General features: G+C 43.6%; 1 protein-coding gene across 1 annotated transcript in view; it reads right to left on the reverse strand.

The window, feature by feature from the left end:
- ZHX3 (zinc fingers and homeoboxes 3) overlaps positions 1-16,577 on the reverse strand; it is a 123,768-nt gene extending 107,191 nt beyond the window's left edge. The window contains exon 1 of the mRNA XM_021688967.2: positions 16,531-16,577. The gene's annotated coding sequence lies outside the window, so the exon portion shown is untranslated. The remainder of the gene's footprint in view (positions 1-16,530) is intronic.
- Between the last annotated feature and the right edge of the window lie 1,730 nt (positions 16,578-18,307).

The raw sequence follows: 18,307 nt of genomic DNA on the forward strand, positions 1-18,307 counted from the left end.
CGGCCGGCGCAGGCCCCGCGGAGGCGGCGGCGACGCCGGAGCCTCGGACTGCTGGGCGGCGGGGACGCAGCTGCACCAACCGACTCCGGGCCGCTCGGCTCGGCTCGGCTCGGCCGCGCTCGGAGCTGCTCGGCTCCGCTCGGCCCCGCTCGGCTCGGCTGGGGGCGGGGCCCGAGGCCCCCCGCCCAGGTCGCCTCTTGCGCCCGGGGGCGGGGTTTTAGTGCGGGCGCGAGCCCCCTGACGTCGCGGGGAGCGGACCTTGCCCCGGACGCATGCGCAGGCGTCGTCCCGCTTTTCTCCGCGTGGAGACTGAAGGGGGCGGGGAAGGAGGGCAAAGGGGGCGGATGCTGAGGCCCCAGAGGTTCCCGGCTTTTGTGCTCCATATCCTGGTCTTTCTGGAGGTTCACCTAAGGAAGGTCACAGAAGGCTACTTTTTCGAAAGGGTGTAGGCAGGGCATGGATTCTGGTCCCTGCGCGGCCCCTCTCCCTACGGTCCGGTTTTTCCCAACAAGCACCGCCTGGGAGTTGGTTTTTCTTTCCTCCCACCAATGCTTCCACTGCAGTTTTTAATCTCTTCTGTTTCTAAACAACAACAACTTCTGATGGCGTTTTAACATCAAATCTTCAGGTACTTGAGAACTTGCAAGCATCAGTCCCCGCAGGTACAATAATGCTGTCCTTTCTTAACAGCTTCCATTGTGTCACCTGTAACACCCGGGATGGGGTTGGGCCCTTTTCTGTTTTTTTGTCACACGTCCCAGGTACCTGTGTTGTCATGGAGCCCAAGTCTATGGCAGATATGCTCTGAAAGTGATCCCCACCTTTAGAATCCAGTGATTAATACACAGCAAGAGCTCTGCAGTCTGACACATCCAGGTTGGCATTCCCGATCTGCATTATATTGACAGATTAATAACTGGCTGGGTGACTTTGGACATGCCATTTAATCTTTAATCCATAAAAGAGCAATGAAAATATTAGTAATTAAGCCAGTAGAAACGACTGAAAGATTTAAATGACAGCGCCCATTAAGCTTTCTGCACAGTGCCTGGTGTTCAATAAATAAAGCTGACTTTAACTTCAGGTTGCATTTTAACCTTCAGATTCTGAAAAACAGTGAACATATAATATAAAGTATTGGGCAATGTGTCAAACTTAAATGTCCAAAACCAAACTCTGGAAGTTGCCCCTCAATTTGCTCCTTTCAGTTTTCCCCACCTCAGTTAAGATCAATTACATCGGTCTGGTGGCTCTGGCCAAACCTTGAAGTCATCATTAACACCTCTTTTCCTATCAACATATCCCACGTGTAATCCAACAGCAAATACCTTTAAAATACCCTCATTTGAGCACTGGTCATCTTCTTCCTGGAATACTGCAATAACCTTCTACCTGCTCTCCCTGATACACCTCTGCTCTCAGAGAGCTTGTTCTCAAGAAGCCAGAGAGATTCTGTTAAAACCTAAGTCAAAACATATTTCTCCCCTTCTCTAAAGCCTCCAGTGACTTCCTATCTCACTCAGAGCAAAAATCAAACTCTTTTTGTCAAGGACCCCCAAGAGCCTATTGTGACCTCCCCCCACCCAACACTCCTCCCCTTTTCTAACTGCATCTCCTTGCACTCTACCCCTTCACTCCATCCCAGCCACACTAGCCTCCTTCCTGCTTGTGGAACATGCAGGCTCACTCCTACCTTAAGACCTTTGCATTTGATGTTTAAAGGCATGTGCCCTTACTCCAAATTTCAAAATTTTCAAAAGTCACTGACTCAGACTTACCCAGACCACTTTACTAAAATATCAAGTCCCACCCCCCCCCCCATCATTCTCTCTCCCCTCATCCTGCTTTACTTTTCCTTATAGCCCGTATGACCTGAATATCATCTGTAATGTTCTGAGGGCAGGGACTTGTGTTGTTCATCTGCAGTATCTGGAACATGGCCTGATATGGTTAGGTACTCGCTATATATTTTTTGAATGAATAAGAGTATATATGGAATATGTTGCTCAACTTTAACTGCATTTACTCAACAAACTTTCTGAGCATCTATTCCAATCCAGGTACTGTGGGATGTGCAGGTAAACAAGGCATTCTCCCAACCACTAAGGAACTCAGAATTTCAAATGAGACAGACATACAAAGAAGTACTTCTGGAAGAAATATGGGGCACCTGAGTGGCTCAGTCCGTTGAGCGTTTGCCTTCCGCTCAGGTCACTATCCCAGCATCCTGGGATCAGCAGAGAGCCTGCTTCTGGGTCTCCTGCTCCCCCTGCTTGTGCACGCTCTCTCTTTCTCTCTGTCAAACAAATAAAATCTTCAAAAACAACAACAAAAAAATCCTAAAAAGCAGAAGAAAATATGTAACACTACAGGTATGTGCTACTTGCTTTGGGAAGCAGAGAGAAGGACATAATTAATACAATATAGGACAGTGTAGAAAGTCTTCCCACAGGAGCCAACATTGGAGCTGAGTAAAGAATTGAGGGAGAAGGGAAAAAAAAAAAAAAGAATTGAGGGAGGAGGAGAGGACTCCAGGCAGAGAATATAACATGCACTTAATAACCAGTGTTGGGAAGTATGTCACAAATAGTATTTACCCAAGGAGACAAATTATTTTCCTTAAGAAAAAAAAAAGCAGATTCCAGGTGATCCCTATAATAATGTCACCTGAACTCACATTCTGATGAGCTTTCTCAAGCAGAAATAAATTGCCAGAAGTATAATTGATGCAATAGAATTGCCACCTGACCTCTGTTTTACTGGAATAAGCTACACCTGCAGCCCTTTTTTGTGTCAGGGTCCAGAGGCCAAGAGCATGTATCAGTTAGGAGTTTGCTGGCAGCAAGTACCAGTATCCTCTCAGGCCAGTTAAAGAAAAATAAAGGGGAATTTAACTTAGGGCTTTTTAGGGGTCAAAGGGATGGGTCTCTCAGGCCAACAAGAACCCAGATGGACTGCTGGATGGATTGAAGCAGAGCAGGGGGTGCCAGTAAGACTCTCCCCACAACCTTGTTTTCTCTCCTTCCAGGTAATACAATGGAAAAATATGTCTACCAACTACTCCCAAGTACATGATACAATTCCAACTACACAGAGACTAAAAATTCCTCATCATTCCAAACCCAAAATCTCAGAGAAGAGGCTCTAATTGACCCAACTTGTGTCAGGTGTCCCCCTCTCCCCCAGAGCAATCATGGCCAGCTTACAGGTCATGTCGTTCACAGGAACCCACCTCTGTGGATCAAGACCACAAAAAAAGGGAATTGTTTTGAGTTGAGGAGATATCTTTTTTTTTTTTAATATTTTATTTATTTGAGAGAGAGAGAATGAGAGACAGAGAGCATGAGAGGGAGGAGGGTCAGAGGGAGAAGCAGACTCCCTGCTCTGCGGGAGGCCTACTTCTCCCTCCCCCACTCCCCCTGCTTGTGTTCCTGCTCTCGCTGTCTCTCTCTCTGTCAAATAAATAAATAAAAAATCTTAAAAAAAAAAAAAAAGTCCCTGGTAGAACCATGAACTCCACTTAATGGCAAAACACCTGGGAGACATTTAATAGTCACACAGAAAATGAGTACTGAGTTTTCCTGATTTCTGCAGAGTAGGGAGGCCTCTTTTTCACATAGCAATCAAAACCATAAGTTATTCTTTTCCCAAGAAAAAGTGGACAAAAACTGGGGTGGTCTCCATAAGCCCTCTGTGGTGGGTATTCTGATGGCCTCCTGTGGTAGTGGACATTAATGCTAGCCACCAAATATTTCTGGTGTGTTTCCCAGGCATATGATAGGATTCTACTTCCTTACAGCTTGCAGAGGTGGCCATGCCACTTGCTTTGGTCAATAATATTGAGTAGATGTACTCCCAGGTCCAAACTTTAAGAGCTAGTAGGCAATTTTGTGTACTCTCTTTCCCTCAGCAACAACAATAGACAATGCTGAAGATGGTGATTGCTCCATCGTTCTGGGTCCTGAAGGGAGGAGACATTAAATAGTGCCCCCCAGGGGACTCACAGTACACATGTAGTAGGAGCAAGAAATAAACTTGGCTTGTTAGCTACTACAGCAAAACCTAGCCTATCCCAACAGATGCGCCTTCTAACATCCAGTCTATGCCACTGCTCATTGTACAGCATGGAGGCAATTTGGGTGGGATAGACCCCATTCCCCACATGTGAGTGTGGATTCTCTGCTAAGTCAGTTGAATTAATCTCATCTACCTTGTACTGATTGCTTCAGGAATAGACCTATTACCTAGGCCTACATCTGTCAGTATCCAATATTAACCCTGTCACAATAGTTGAATAAAATCCTATTTCCCTGGATGTCCGTGAGGAACCATTTGCTGCTGGCAACTATTTTGTGACCATGAAGAGAGCCAGCCTAAAGGTGAAGCCAACACATGGATAGGCAAAAGCAGAACAAAGAGAAACAGAGCTGTAGTGCTGATCAAGGCTTACCTGAACGAATAAAGTCAGGTAAATCAATAAATTCCCCATATTATTGATTCTAATTTGAGTTGGGTTTTCTACTACTCGAAACCAAAAACATTCCAACTATGGCTATCCTACCGTATTCATTGCATAGTTCTGAGCAGTAGCCAGCACTATGGGATCACAAGGGGAAAATGTCTGAACTTTGAACAATCACAGGAAGAGAAGCTGAAAATTCTGTGATTTATATGCCAGCTCCTTTTCTAGAATAAGGTATCACAATGCAGGCAGAGCACAGAAAAGGAACAGTAACCAGCTGAGAACCAAGGATTTGAAGGAGAAGAATCCTATAGAACCAGGATAGTGACAGACCCCCTGGTTTAATCAACAATACATAGTTAATTTCATAGAGAGGGTTCTGTCACTCCCCGTGAACCTTTATGTTGCATTTATAAAGTCTGGAGTGAAAGAATCTAGGAGGCAGTTTCACGCAGTATGTAAGTAGGATTTAACTTTGAATCTCCTGGGCTTGAATCCTGTCTCCCCCACTTACTTGCTGTGTGAATTTGAGTAACTTACTTAAATGTAGTTATAACAATTGAATGCGATGCTCCGTGTTACTATTAACATGGTGTGTGATGCATTATAAGGACTCAATGGCTTAAAAGGATGTCCTGTCAATTATTTTAAGAAAAGTCAGTTAAGGGGCGCCTGGGTGGCTCAGTCGGTTAAGCGACTGCCTTCGGCTCCGGTCCTGGAGTCCCGGGATCGAGTCCTGAATCAGGGCTCCCTGCTCAGCAGGGAGTCTGCTTCTCCCTCTGGCCCTCCCCTCTCTCATGCTCTATCTCATTCTCTCTCTCAAATAAATAAATAAAATCTTTAAAAAAAAAAAAAAAAGAAAAGTCAGTTAAGCGTCTGCCTCCAGCTCAGGTCATGATACCAGGGTCCTGGGTTCAAGTCCTGCATCAGGCTCCTTGCTCAGTGGGGAGCCTGCTTCTCCCTCTGCCTGCCACTCCCTGTGCTTGTGCTCTCTCTCTCCCACTCGCTCTCTCCCACTCACTCTCTCCCACTCGCTCGCTCTCTCACACACACAAATAAATACATAAAATCTTTTAAAAAATAAATTAAAAAAAAAGGTTCTTCATGAGAGACGATGGACTCTGAAAAACAAACTGAGGGTTCTAGAGGGGAGGGGGGTGGGAGAATGGGTTAGCCTGGTGATGGGTATTGAGGAGGGCACATTCTGCATGGAGCACTGGGTGTTATGCACAAACAATGAATCATGGAACACTACATCTAAAACTAATGATGTAATGTATGGGGATTAACATAAGAATAAAAAAATTTAAAAAAAAAAAAAGGTTCTTAATCCAGTTGTGCCAACTTATCGCCTCTCGGCTCTAAAGCCACTCTTCTTTGTCTTGCCCTGTGATACTGGAACTGAATTCTGTAAACATTTCCCTTTTGCCAGTGGCACGATGTTAGGCTCTGTCAGTAGAGAAGGTTGGAGAAATCAAAGAAAAAAAAAGAAGAAGCATAAGGGTCTTCCTGGTTCAGAACCTTCCAGATTCCACTCTGCTCTCTTGCTCCTATAGCACATGGTTCCTGTGGTCTAGAGAGACCCAGTGGTGCTCACTGGGCTGTTCTGCCACCTGGATGGCCAGCTTCTGACCTATAGCCTGTGGCCATCCATCAAACATCTCCACCGTCCAGTGGGCTGAATTCCTGCTCTCTCCAACAGGGCCCAAATCTCACCTTGGGGTTGGGGGAGAGGCATTTGCAAGTTTGTGTTCTCCTTGGTCACTCTGCCCCAGCCCTAGAGAGAGTAGGTACAGTCTATAGTTAGTATGCCTATATTCTTTGGAGTTCTCTTTTGACCCTTTTTGTCACTAACCACCTTTCATTAGCTAATAATCCTTCATAAAAAAGGTCCCTTGTTCAAATTACTGGTGTGGTTTCTGCCTCCTGAGTGGGCCCTGTCTGATACACCAGCGGCCCCAACTGCCAATTAGACAAATTTCTGGGACTGAAAAGGAACTGGTTTGTGGGAGCAGGTGGGGGGAGTACAATTGTGTGTATAAAAGTAGTTAAAATGGGCGCCTGGGCGGCTCAGTCGGTTGAGCGACTGCCTTCGGCTCAGGTCATGATCCTGGAGTCCCGGGATCGAGTCCCACATCGGGCTCCCTGCTCGGCGGGGAGTCTGCTTCTCCCTCTGACCCTCCCCCCTCTCATGTGCGCTCTCTCTCTCTTTCTCATTCTCTCTCTCTCAAATAAATAAATAAAATCTTTAAAAAAAAAAAAAAAAAAGTAGTTAAAAAGTCATGACTTCATCCTCAAGAGAACACTGTAAGAAACATACAATGGGGGGCGCCTGGGTGGCTCAGTCGTTAAGCATCTGCCTTCGGCTCAGGTCATGATCCTAGGGTCCTGGAATCGAGCCCCGCATCAGGCTCCTTGCTCAGCGGAGAGTCTGCTTCTCCCTCTCCCACTCCCCTGGCTCGTGTTCCCTCTCTCGCTGTGTCTCTCTTTGTCAAATAAATAAATAAAATATTAAAAAAAGAAAGAAAGAAACATACAATGGTGTCCTCCATACAGCATGAGAGCCAGTCTTCTGCCTGTCCTTACAACTGGGGTTCTGCTGGCCAAGCCCAGCCCAGCCCAGGATCTGAGCCAGACATTATGGGCAGGATCCTGAGGCCTATCACAGGGTGGGGCCTAGAGTCACATCTTGATTATAAATATATAGTTTCTGTTGGACCAGAGATGAGTTTGAATGTCCATAAATCCCTCCCAGCTCAAGGCACTGTCTATCTCCACCCACCTCTCTTTCCCCAAAAAAGGTGTATTGTGCACCTACTATGTACCTGGCCCTGTATTAGGTTCTGAGTATGCAGCCTTGAATAAAACCAGAGACCTTGATGTAGCTTACAGTCTAGTAAGTAAGGCAGACATTGGTCAAATAATCAAAAACATAAATCTTACACAGTGCATGGTACCATGAGATCCACTAATAGGAGGCTTTGGCTCAAAGATGTTTAGGGAAATAGTTAGTATGAAATCTAAAGGGAAAAATAGAGGTTAAATTAGATGTATTAGTCTGCTTGGGCTGCCATAACAAAACACCATAGCCCAGGTGGCTTAAACAACAGAAATAAATTTTCTCACAGTTCTTGAGGCTGGAAGTCCAACATCAAAGCCCCAGCCAATTTGGTTTTTGGTGAGAACTATCTTCCTGGCCTTGCAGATGGCTGCTTTCTTGCTATGTTCTCATATGACCTTTCCTCAGTATGTGTGTGCAGCAAGAGAGGGAAAATGAGCTCTCTGGTGTCTCTTCTTAAAAGGACACTAATTCTACTGGATCAGGGCCCCACCCTTATGACCTCAATTAATCTTAATTACTGCCTTACTCCAAATTACAGCCACACTGGGGGGTTAGGGCTTCAACATATGAATTTTGGGGGAATATATATTTAGTCCATAACAGTAGGCAAATAGGGGCAAGAAGAGTACTCCCTATAGAGGGAACAGTACATGCACAGGCCCTGTGGTCACCAAGGATACATGGTGGTTTAAACAAAGAAGAAGGAAAATGTACAGTGAGGCAGATAATCGGAGGAGATAAGGCTGGAGAGGTGGCCAGTGGCCAGATCATGTACAGCTTTGAAGGTCATGGTAATAATTTAAGTCATATCCTAAGAGTAATGAGACTTTACTGAACTGAACTGAGTAGGGACAATATGCTGGGTGGAGATCAGAAAGGAGGGCTCTGAATAGACCCAAAGAGAACAATAATGAAGTTGTCCAGGGTGTCTAGGCTCAGCCAAGACTACATAAGTGGTCACTGGCTAGCCTGGAGGAGTCACTGGCCAGAAAGTTTGCCCAGGACCAGTGAAGAGAACCTGTTTCTGGCCCAGGTGAACTATGACCTGCAGCTTCTCTGCAGTCTTGGCTTCTCTCCTGCTATACTCCACCTGGTAGACCCCATGCATTATCCACCTCAGCGAGGACAGACCAGCTCTCTGACTGGTTTCGTATCCCTAGCCCAGTCTGGCCCAGCTTGCCTTCCTCCTTTTCCCATACTGGACCACAGAACTAAGATTCAACATGCTGCCCCCTGACGAAGCAGATGTCACAGCAGCTGCCCATCCCTTCTCCAGACTCCTCAGTGTGACATTCAAGCCCCGAGCCAACAAAACTCTTTACACTTTACTTTAATCTAGGATCCTGAAGAGCTTTAATTTAAGAGAAGATGTGAACTGGAAGTGATCCATTCCTTTTGCAGACGGTTTCAAGTCATCTGAGTAGACTAGATAATGTCAAGCTCTGAATACAGAGCAAAAAGATCCTAAACTTTTAGCACTCCTAGGGCCTAGGGGGGAAAATCTCTTTGGGGGTGCCTGGGTGGTGCAGTCCATTAAGCTACCCACTCTTGGTTTTGGCTCAGGTCAAGATTTCAGGTTTGTGAGATTGAACCCCACATCAGGCTCCACACTCAGTGCAGGGTCTGCCTCAGATTTTCTCTCTCCCTCTCCCCCTCCTACTCGTGCTCTCTCAATCAAATAAATACATTTAAAAAAAAAAAAAGAAAGAAAATCTCTTTGGAAGAGGTTTAATTTACATCATTCTAACGTTAAAATAGTTTCTACAATTTTTTAAATGCACTACAATGCCTAATGCACAAATACAGCCAGACATATAAGAAGACACCACAAGAGGAAATAAGTAAAATAAAGAAACAGACTCATGATGACCCCAATACAGGAAATTATCAGAGACCAAAAAACAGCCAAACACACTACATTCATGGATTCATTCAAGCTTAGACAAATAAAAATCATGAGATACCACTCCACAATCATTAGAATGATTATTATCCAAAAAAGAAAAGAAGAAGAAAAAAACAGATGTTGGAGTAGATGCAGAGAAATTGGAACACTGGTGTGTCATTTGTGGGAACGTACAATAGTGCAGCTGCTGTGGAAAACAGTATGATGGTTCTTTTAAAAATTAAACATAGAACTACCATATGTACCAAAAATTCTACTTCTAGATATATATCAAAAAGAACTGAAAGCAGGAGCTCAGAACACACATTTGTATACCCTTATTCATAGCAGCAGCATTCACAATAGCCAAAAGGTGGAAGGAACCCAAATGTCCATCGACAGGTGAATGGAAAAACAAAATGTGGTATATACACACAATAGACTATTATTCAGCCTTGGGGCCTAGGTGGCTCAGTCGGTTAAGCAGCTGGCTCTTGATTTTAGCCCAGGTCATGATTTCAGGGACCTGAGATCAAGCCCCACATCCAGCTCTGCACTCAGCAGGAAGTCTACTCCTCTCCTTCTCCCTCTCTCTCTGCCCCTCCCCGAGCTTGCATATGCTCTCTCTCTCACTCTCTTAAATAAATAAATCTTTTTTAAAATAAAGAATATTATTCAGGCTTAAAAAGGGAGAAAATTCTCAGGGTGCCTGGGTGACTCAGTCGGTTAAGCACCGACCCTTCCTTTTGGCTCAGGTCATGATCTCAGGGTCATGAGATAGAGCCCAAGTTGGGGTCTGTGCTGGGTATGGAGCCTGCTTGAAATTCTCTCTGTCTCTCCTCCCTCTTCCCCTCCCCCCACTACATGGGCGCTCTCTCTCTAAAAAAAGGTGGGGGGGGGAGAAAATTCTGACACATGCTACAACATAGATGACCCTTGAGGACATAATGCTACATGAAATAAGCCAGTCACAAAAGAACAAATACTGTATGACCCCATTTATTTATTTTTTTATGATTGCAGTTTATCGTAAAAGATATAAATGAACAGCCAGATGAAGAGGTACATAGGGCAAGGTTCAGAAGGGTCTAAAACACAGATGGAGTGTATGACCCCATTTATATGAAGTACCTAGAATAATTAAATTTACAGAGACAAAAAGCAGAATGGTGATTGCCAGGGACTGGGAGGAGGGATGAGTGTTTAATAAAATGTTTAATAACATTTTTTAAGTTTTCAGTGTTGCAAGATGAAAAGAGTTCTGGAAACTGGTTGCACAAAAATGTGAATGTACTTAAGACTAGTAAACTGTAGGGGTGCCTGTTCAGTCATTAAGCATCTGCCTTCGGCTCAGGTCATGATCCCAGGGTCCTGGGATCGAGCCCCGCATCGGGCTCCCTGCTCTGTGGGAAGCCTGCTTCTCTCTCTCCCACTCCCCCTGCTTGTGTTCCCTCTCTCACTGTGTCTTTCTCTGTCAAATAAATAAATAAAAATCTTAAAAAAAAAAAGACTAGTAAACTGTACACTTAAAAATAGTTATGATGGCAAATGTTTTTATTTTACCACAATGTTGAAAAATCAAATGGAGAAGATAAAATGGAATAATAAAAAATACTTGATCCAAAAGAAGAAAGAAAAAGAGGAAAAAAGAGGAACAAAAACCAGGTAGGACAAAAAGAAGGCAACAGGATTATAGATGTAAATGGTTTTTAACCATATCTGTAATGATGTTAAATGTAAGTGGACTAAATATTCTAACAAAAAGAAAAAGATCAACAGAGCAAATTTAAACAAAATACAAGACTCAACTATATGATGTTTATGACATACTTTAAAATGAGGACATACAGGTTAAAAGATAAAAGAATGAAAATATTCCAGCCAAAATTTTAAATAAGAAGTAATACCTATCTTATACAAACACTCTCAGAAAATAGGGGGAACACTTCCCAACTTTATTTTATAAGGTTAGCATAATTGTACCACCAAAACCTGACAAGAACATGACAAGAAAAAATATAGACCATTATCTCTCATGACCATCAATACAACAATCCTAAATAAAATGTTAGCAAATCAAATACAGTGACAAATTAAAAGGATAAGAAATCATAACCAAGTGGAAGTTATCTCAGGAATGCAAATTGGTTTAATATTTAAAAATCAACCAACCACATTAACAGAATAAAAGGAAAAATAATTTGATTATCCGAATAGATGCTAAAAAAGCATTTGACAAAATTCAACACTTATTCACAGCAAAAACTCTTAGCAGCCTAAAGATGGAAGACAACTTCCTCAATCTGATATAAGAGATACAGGAAAAAAACTAGAGCCAACAGCATTCTTAATGGTAAAATAGTGAGCATTTTCCTCTCTAAAATAAGGAACAGAGCAAGAATATCAGTTATCATCACCTCTAATCAACATTTTATGAGATGTCTTAGCCAGGGCAATAAGGCAAGAAAAAGAAAAAGAAGTCATAAAGATAGGAAAGAAAAAAGTAAAACTGTCTTTCTTCAAAAATGACATGATTGTGTAGGTAGAAAGCCCTAAGGAATCTCAAATAAACTTTTAGAACCAATAAACTATTGTCTTAGTCTGGCTGCTGTAACAAAACATCACACACTGGGTAGTTTATAAACAATAGAAATTTATTTTCCCCCATTTTGAAGGCTGGCAGTCTGAGATCAGGGTGACACCATGGTCAGGTTCTGATGAAGACCCTTTTCCAGGTTGCAAAATCAATATACCAAAGTCAACCTTATTTCTATATTCCAGCAAATGTCAGAAAATTGTTTTTTAAGAATAGTCAGAATAGTTTTGAAATAGCAAAAAAAAAAAAAAAAAAAGTACCTATAAATGGATCTAACAAAAGACAGGTATGACCTCTATGGAGAAAACCATGAACATTTTAATAGACATTAAAGAATAAATGAATAATGGAGAGAGACAGCATATTAATAGATTAGAAGACTCAATACTGTAAAGCTGTCATTTTCTTCAATTGGCCTATAGATTCAAAGCAATCCCAGTTGATTTTCACATGGCACTTGACAAGATCATTCTAATATAAAATTTATATGAAACTGCTGAAGGCCAAGAACAGCTAAGGTACTCCTGAAGAAGTACAAGGTGGAGAGGATTTATTCTATCAGCTAACAAAACTTATAATAAAGCTCTAATAATTAAGACAGTATGGTATTGGCATAAGAGTAGGCAAAAACCAATGGACAGAAGACAGACCCTCCCCCAAACAGATTAATGTTAGAGATAGCATTGCAGAACAGTATGGGGAAATGATCTTTTGAATAAATAGTGTTCAGTCAATGGAATATCCACATGGGAAAAATGGCACTGGAATCCCATCATACACCATACTCAAAAGCCAATTTCTATTAGATTATGGACTAAAATACAAAAGGTAAACCAATAAAACTTTAGAAGATAACATACAGTATCTTTATGACATCAAGGGAGGAAAAGTTTTCTTAAACAAGATCAAAACAGGGGCGCCTGGGTGGCTCAGTTGGTTAAGCGACTGCCTTCGGCTCAGGTCATGATCCTGGAGTCCCTGGATCGAGTCCCGCATCGGGCTCCCTGCTCGGCAGGGAGTCTGCTTCTCTCTCTGACCCTCCTCCCTCTCATGCTCTCTGTCTCTCATTCTCTCTCTCTCAAATAAATAAATAAAATCTTTAAAAAAAAAAAAAAGAAAGAAAGAAAGAATGAAAAATACAGAGCAGCAGAAAAATGGGAAAGAACAGGGTCTTGGCTTCACACAAAGAAAATCCACATGTCCAATAAACGTATGGAAGGTGCTGAGCCTCATTAGTAATCAGGGAAATGAAGCAGAGCGAACACCTACTACAAACCCACCAGATGGCTAAAGTACAAAGTCCGATAGTACTAGTTGCTGGTGAAAACTGTTGGTAAATGCAAAAGGGGAGCTCCCATATATTGCTGGGGAGAGTGTACTTGTCTAATCATTTTGGGAAACAGTTCAGCATTATTTTTTTAACTTAAGCATAGGAATACCTATAACCCAGCAATTCTGCTCCAAAGTATACACCTACGAGAAATACATGCCCAGGTAGACAGGTAGACATGTACAAGAATGTTCACAGCAGCATTATTTATAATAGCCCTAAGCTGGAAACAACCCATATGTCAATTGGTAGAAAGGATAAATTGTGTTATATACACTCAACGGAATGCTTTATACTGCACAAAAAATGAACCACACCTGCACACAACATGGAAGATTCTTATAAACAATGTGGAGAATGTGGAGAATCTTGTGAAACAAGATTCTTATAAACAATCCACATTTAATGACTGCTTTTATATAAAACCCATAACCAGACAAAATTCAACATGCCCCCTGCTCCCATAATCTTTGCCCCTCCTGTACTTATGAGATATGTGAAGAATGGTAATAAAAGATGGATTTGCGGGTGCCTGGGTGGCTCAGTTGGTTAAGCATCTGCCTTCAGCTCAGGTCATGATCCCAGGGTCCTGGGATGGAGCCCCAGATTGGGCTTGCTGCTCAGCGGGGATCTGCTCTTCCCTCTCCCTCTGCCCCTCCCCCGGCTCTCTCCTTCACACTCTCTCTCTCAAATTAATAAATAAAATCTTCAAAAATAAATAAGTAAAAGATGGATTTGCAAGGTACCTGGCTGGCTCAGTCAGTGGAACATGCAACTCTTGATCTCAGGGTCGTGAGTTCGAGCCCCACATTGGGTGTAAAGATTACTTTAAAAAAAAGGATGGATTTGCAAACAAGTTGGGGAATCACTTTTTTTTTTTTAAAGATTTTATTTATTTATTTGACAGAGAGAGAGATAGCGAGAGCAGGAACACAAGCAGGGGGAGAGGGAGAGGGAGAAGCAGGCTTCCCGCAGAGCAGGGAGCCCGATGTGGGGCTCGATCCCAGGACCCTGAGATCATGACCTGAGCCGAAGGCAGACGCTTAACGGCTGAGCCACCCAGGCGCCCCGGGGAATCACTCTTTTGTCCCCAGCCACAACCAACCCCCCTGCTGGAGTACCTCCAGTCTGGAGGGATGATAAAAGAAAATGGTCCTGGAAGTGAGCTGAAGGAAGTTATTGACACAGCTGTCTGATGTGGGGGTGGAGAACAAGAGTCAGGCACCCCTTATGTTGGGGTTCATTATGAGGACCTCAGTGACATTTTAATAAAGTCACTCAAAGATAGGGGACCATAATGATGAATTTCTAGTGTATTAAACCTTTAAAGGAGACCTGGAGACCATGAAGTGGGACAAGAATCATGGGCAATTTCTGTTTTGCAATGACGTGGATGGAACTGGAGAGTGTTATACTGAGCGAAGCAAATCAATCAGAGAAAGACAAGTATCATATGACCTCACTGATATGAGGAATTCTTAATCGCAGGAAACAAACTGAGGGTTGCTGGAGTGGGGGGTGGGGTGGGAGGGATGGGGTGACTGGGTGATAGACACTGGGGAGGGTATGTGCTCTGGTGAGTGCTGTGAATTGTGCAAGACTGTTGAATCACAGATCTGTACCTCTGAAACAAATAATGCAACATATGTTAAGAAAAAAAAAAGAAGAAGAAGAAGGTAGCGGGAGGGGAAGAATGAAGGGGGGAAATCGGAGGGGTAGACGAACCATGAGAGACGATGGACTCTGAAAAACAAACTGAGGGTTCTAGAGGGGAGGGGGGTAGGAGGATGGGTTAGCCTGGTGGTGGGTATTGAGGAGGGCACGTTCTGCATGGAGCACTGGGTGTTATGCACAAACAATGAATCATGGAACACTACATCAAAAACTAATGATGTAATGTATGGTGATTAACATAACAATAAAAATTTTAAAGAAAAAGAATCATGGGCAATTTCTGAAGTGCACGGTGCACTAGCCAAATAGGGCTAGGCTGTTTTCGCAAGATTCCCAACAACATATTTTGTGTGTGTGTGTGTGTGTTCTTCCAGATTTTTTTCAGGATATCTAAACATTTTTCATTAATATAACTATGGGATTATACAACACACTGTTGAATTTTTTAAAAAACTTAACAGGTGGTAGACATCTGCCCATTTCAATCCATATCAATCTACTTCTTACTTGGAGGTGGTGGATATATTCATTATCTTGATCGTGGTGGTGGTTTCATGGGTAATTACACATGCCAAAACTCCAATAGTACACCTTAAATATGTGTGGTTTACTGTACGTCAGTCACACCTCAATAAAATGAAAAGTGTTGTGCTTTCAAGCTCTTGGACTGCTCTCCCCACTTAGCTCTGTAAGTCCCATGCTGCTGTATGCACCCCTATTTCATTACTTCTCATAGCTGTGTGGAATTCCGAGGTCGACGTCCACCATGGTTTACTAGCTCTTTCCTTTAGCACTTCCCCTACGTCCTGTTCACCCATGTCATGAATAATGCTATTCTAAATAACCTCCTTCTTGTCTTACATGTATCTGAGCAAACTTCCAAAATACATTACAAAGAGTGAAATGGCTAACCTCTGTGCCCTATGCATACTTAATGTTATTGAGAACTACCTGTTTATTTTACAGAACGGCTAAGCAAGTTTCTATTCCTCCCAGCTGGGCATGGAGAGTGCCCAGTCTTCACTCGGGTTTCTGACTCTTCACGCTGCACGAATGTCCGTGCCTCGTCCCTCCCCTCCCCCTCATTCGGTATTGACTTCATGGTCGCCGACAAATAATTCTGCAGGCCGCGGCACACGGCTGTGGCCATTCCCTCATGCTTAGCAGATGGAATTTCTCTCCATCTTTACTAGGTTTGTAATCATGTTTTTTGGGGAAGGGCGCAGGTTCGAAAGGGGAGCTCTCTAGCCTGTCTTTCTGGGCACTCCCTGGCTGCCTTGAAAGGTCCCATCTACACGAAGGAACTGGGCCTTGGTGCTGGGGCCAGTGTTTTAAGCTGCAAGGAATGTGGTGACTCAGCTGGTCTCACAGGGACACCTCTGTGAACAAGGCCGAGGGAAGGAAGTCATTACACAGACAGCTGGGCTATAAAAAACAAAAATACTCCACACACCAAACTCTACAAAGTAGTGTGGCTGTGTGTCCCATGACTCAACGGGACTGCTTCTGCCACGTGGCACTCGGCTCAGGATATGTGGCACACGGCCCTCAGCCACTGCCAGCAGGCTGCCCTCTGAGCCGCTTGCAAAGCTGGCTGGGCGGGGGCCCCAGGGAAACCTGTGCCGGTCCTCTCTCCACCCTCTCCACTCTGCCCATTGCTTCCCTCATCATCTCCTTCCTCCTTCCTCCCTAATCCTCTTGCCCTTAAATAAAACAAAAACAGGAATTTAGTATTTCACACCTGCTGGAGACGTGGCAGGGACACAGCGAGGTCAACACACGGGCACCCCAGGAAGGCCCTCCTGAGTCTGGCAGATGCCCATGACAAGTCATATCACCTAGGCAGGTGCTGGAGTCCTGGGGATAGAGGCTGGAAGGAGATGGAGAGTTTGAGTTAAAGGCAAGACCATCAGAGATGTGGACACTTACCTACTAACCTTTACTGGAGACCTACTATGTGCCAGACACCATTCTTGGGATATATCAGCAAAGACAGATCTTGTTCTCATGGGGCCTACATTCTCATGGAGAGGGAGACAAACACCAAATATCATAAATAAGTAAAATATATAGCACGTAAAAAGGTGGTTCGTGGTCCTGGAAATGATTAGAACAAGAAAGGTGGATGGGAGTGGTCAGGGCAGAAGGGTGACATCTGAGTCATCTTGAGGGGGGTGCAGGAGTGAGCCATGAGGGTGTCTGGGGAAAGAGCACTGTGGTAACCACCAGGGCAAAGTGGGGAGTGTGCCCGGTGTGCTTATGGATCCATGAGGTGGTGAATGGATGGCTGTGGAGTGGGGGATGGGGACCGAGTGGAAGAGGAGGGTGGCGGTGGGAGGTGTGAGACTGGGAGCTGTGGGAGGCTTCTGAGCAGAGATCCCAACAGAACAGATTTTGGGTTTAACAGCATCCTGCAGTCAGATGGCTTTGACCCCTGGGAGTATGGCACACAGGGAGTACAAAATGAAACTGGAAATCTTGCCAGAGATGTAGAATTTATGAAGTCAATGAGCATGAAGTTGGCAAACAGCTAGAATCACACAAAGCACTGGCGAATGAGGGCCTATTTGCGTCAGGTCAGAAAAGGACAGTGACAAGGTAGGAGTTTCCAAAGAATGATTTAAGTCAGAGTTAGGTCTTAAGGAAAACCAAAGGAGCCACAAAGTATTTTTGGATGGTTGTGCTTTTTAGAATATACAATGCTCCATAAGGGATGTCATACCATGCAATCTATGCCCTGCTCCCAAAGCATTTATTCTGTAGTCATACTAAAAATTATGAACCAAAATTTGTAGGTATAAGATAATAAGATTTTGTTCAGTATACTTTTAAGTGTATGTTAATAACTGGTTTTCTTTTCTTCATATGTAATAATGGTTCCCACCTAGCCAGGTTGTAGTAAAGATTAAATAAGAGCATTGACTCACTAATACTTACAACTAATATTTATTATAGATCTTCTTCCATGTGTCAGGCACTGAGAGAGACTGGGGGCAAAGTGATGCACAAAAGTACCCTCATGAAGACATAGCATTCATCAAATGGCATATATAAATAAATGGTCACATAAAAGAGAAGGATGAAAAAGCACATTAAAAAAAGAAAGAAAAGGCATATGATGCTACGAGAGCCTACATCAAGGAGTTAACCTAGCCAGAAAGTGTACTAGTTTCTGCTCCGTAACAAGTCACTACTGACTCAGAGACTTGGAACAACATATTTATTATCTCAGTTTCTGAGTCAGGAGTCTGGGCATGGCTTAGCTGGGTCTTCTACTCAGGGACTCCTAAAGCTATGATCAGGGTGACAGCAGGACTACATTCTCACTCAGGGGCTCCAGCTCCCTCAGGTTATTGGCAGGATTCATTTCCTGGTGGCTGCAGGACTGAGTACCCTGACTTCTTGCTCGCCATCAGCGGGAGGCTGCCATAGGTCCTAGAGATCACCCACAGTTCCTTGCCCTGTGGGCTTCCTCAACACGGTGGTTTACTTCATCAAGTCAGCAAGGAGAGTCTCCA

This window comes from Neomonachus schauinslandi, chromosome 10 (assembly GCF_002201575.2).
Source record: "Neomonachus schauinslandi chromosome 10, ASM220157v2, whole genome shotgun sequence".
In the NCBI taxonomy this organism is placed as follows: domain Eukaryota; kingdom Metazoa; phylum Chordata; class Mammalia; order Carnivora; family Phocidae; genus Neomonachus; species Neomonachus schauinslandi.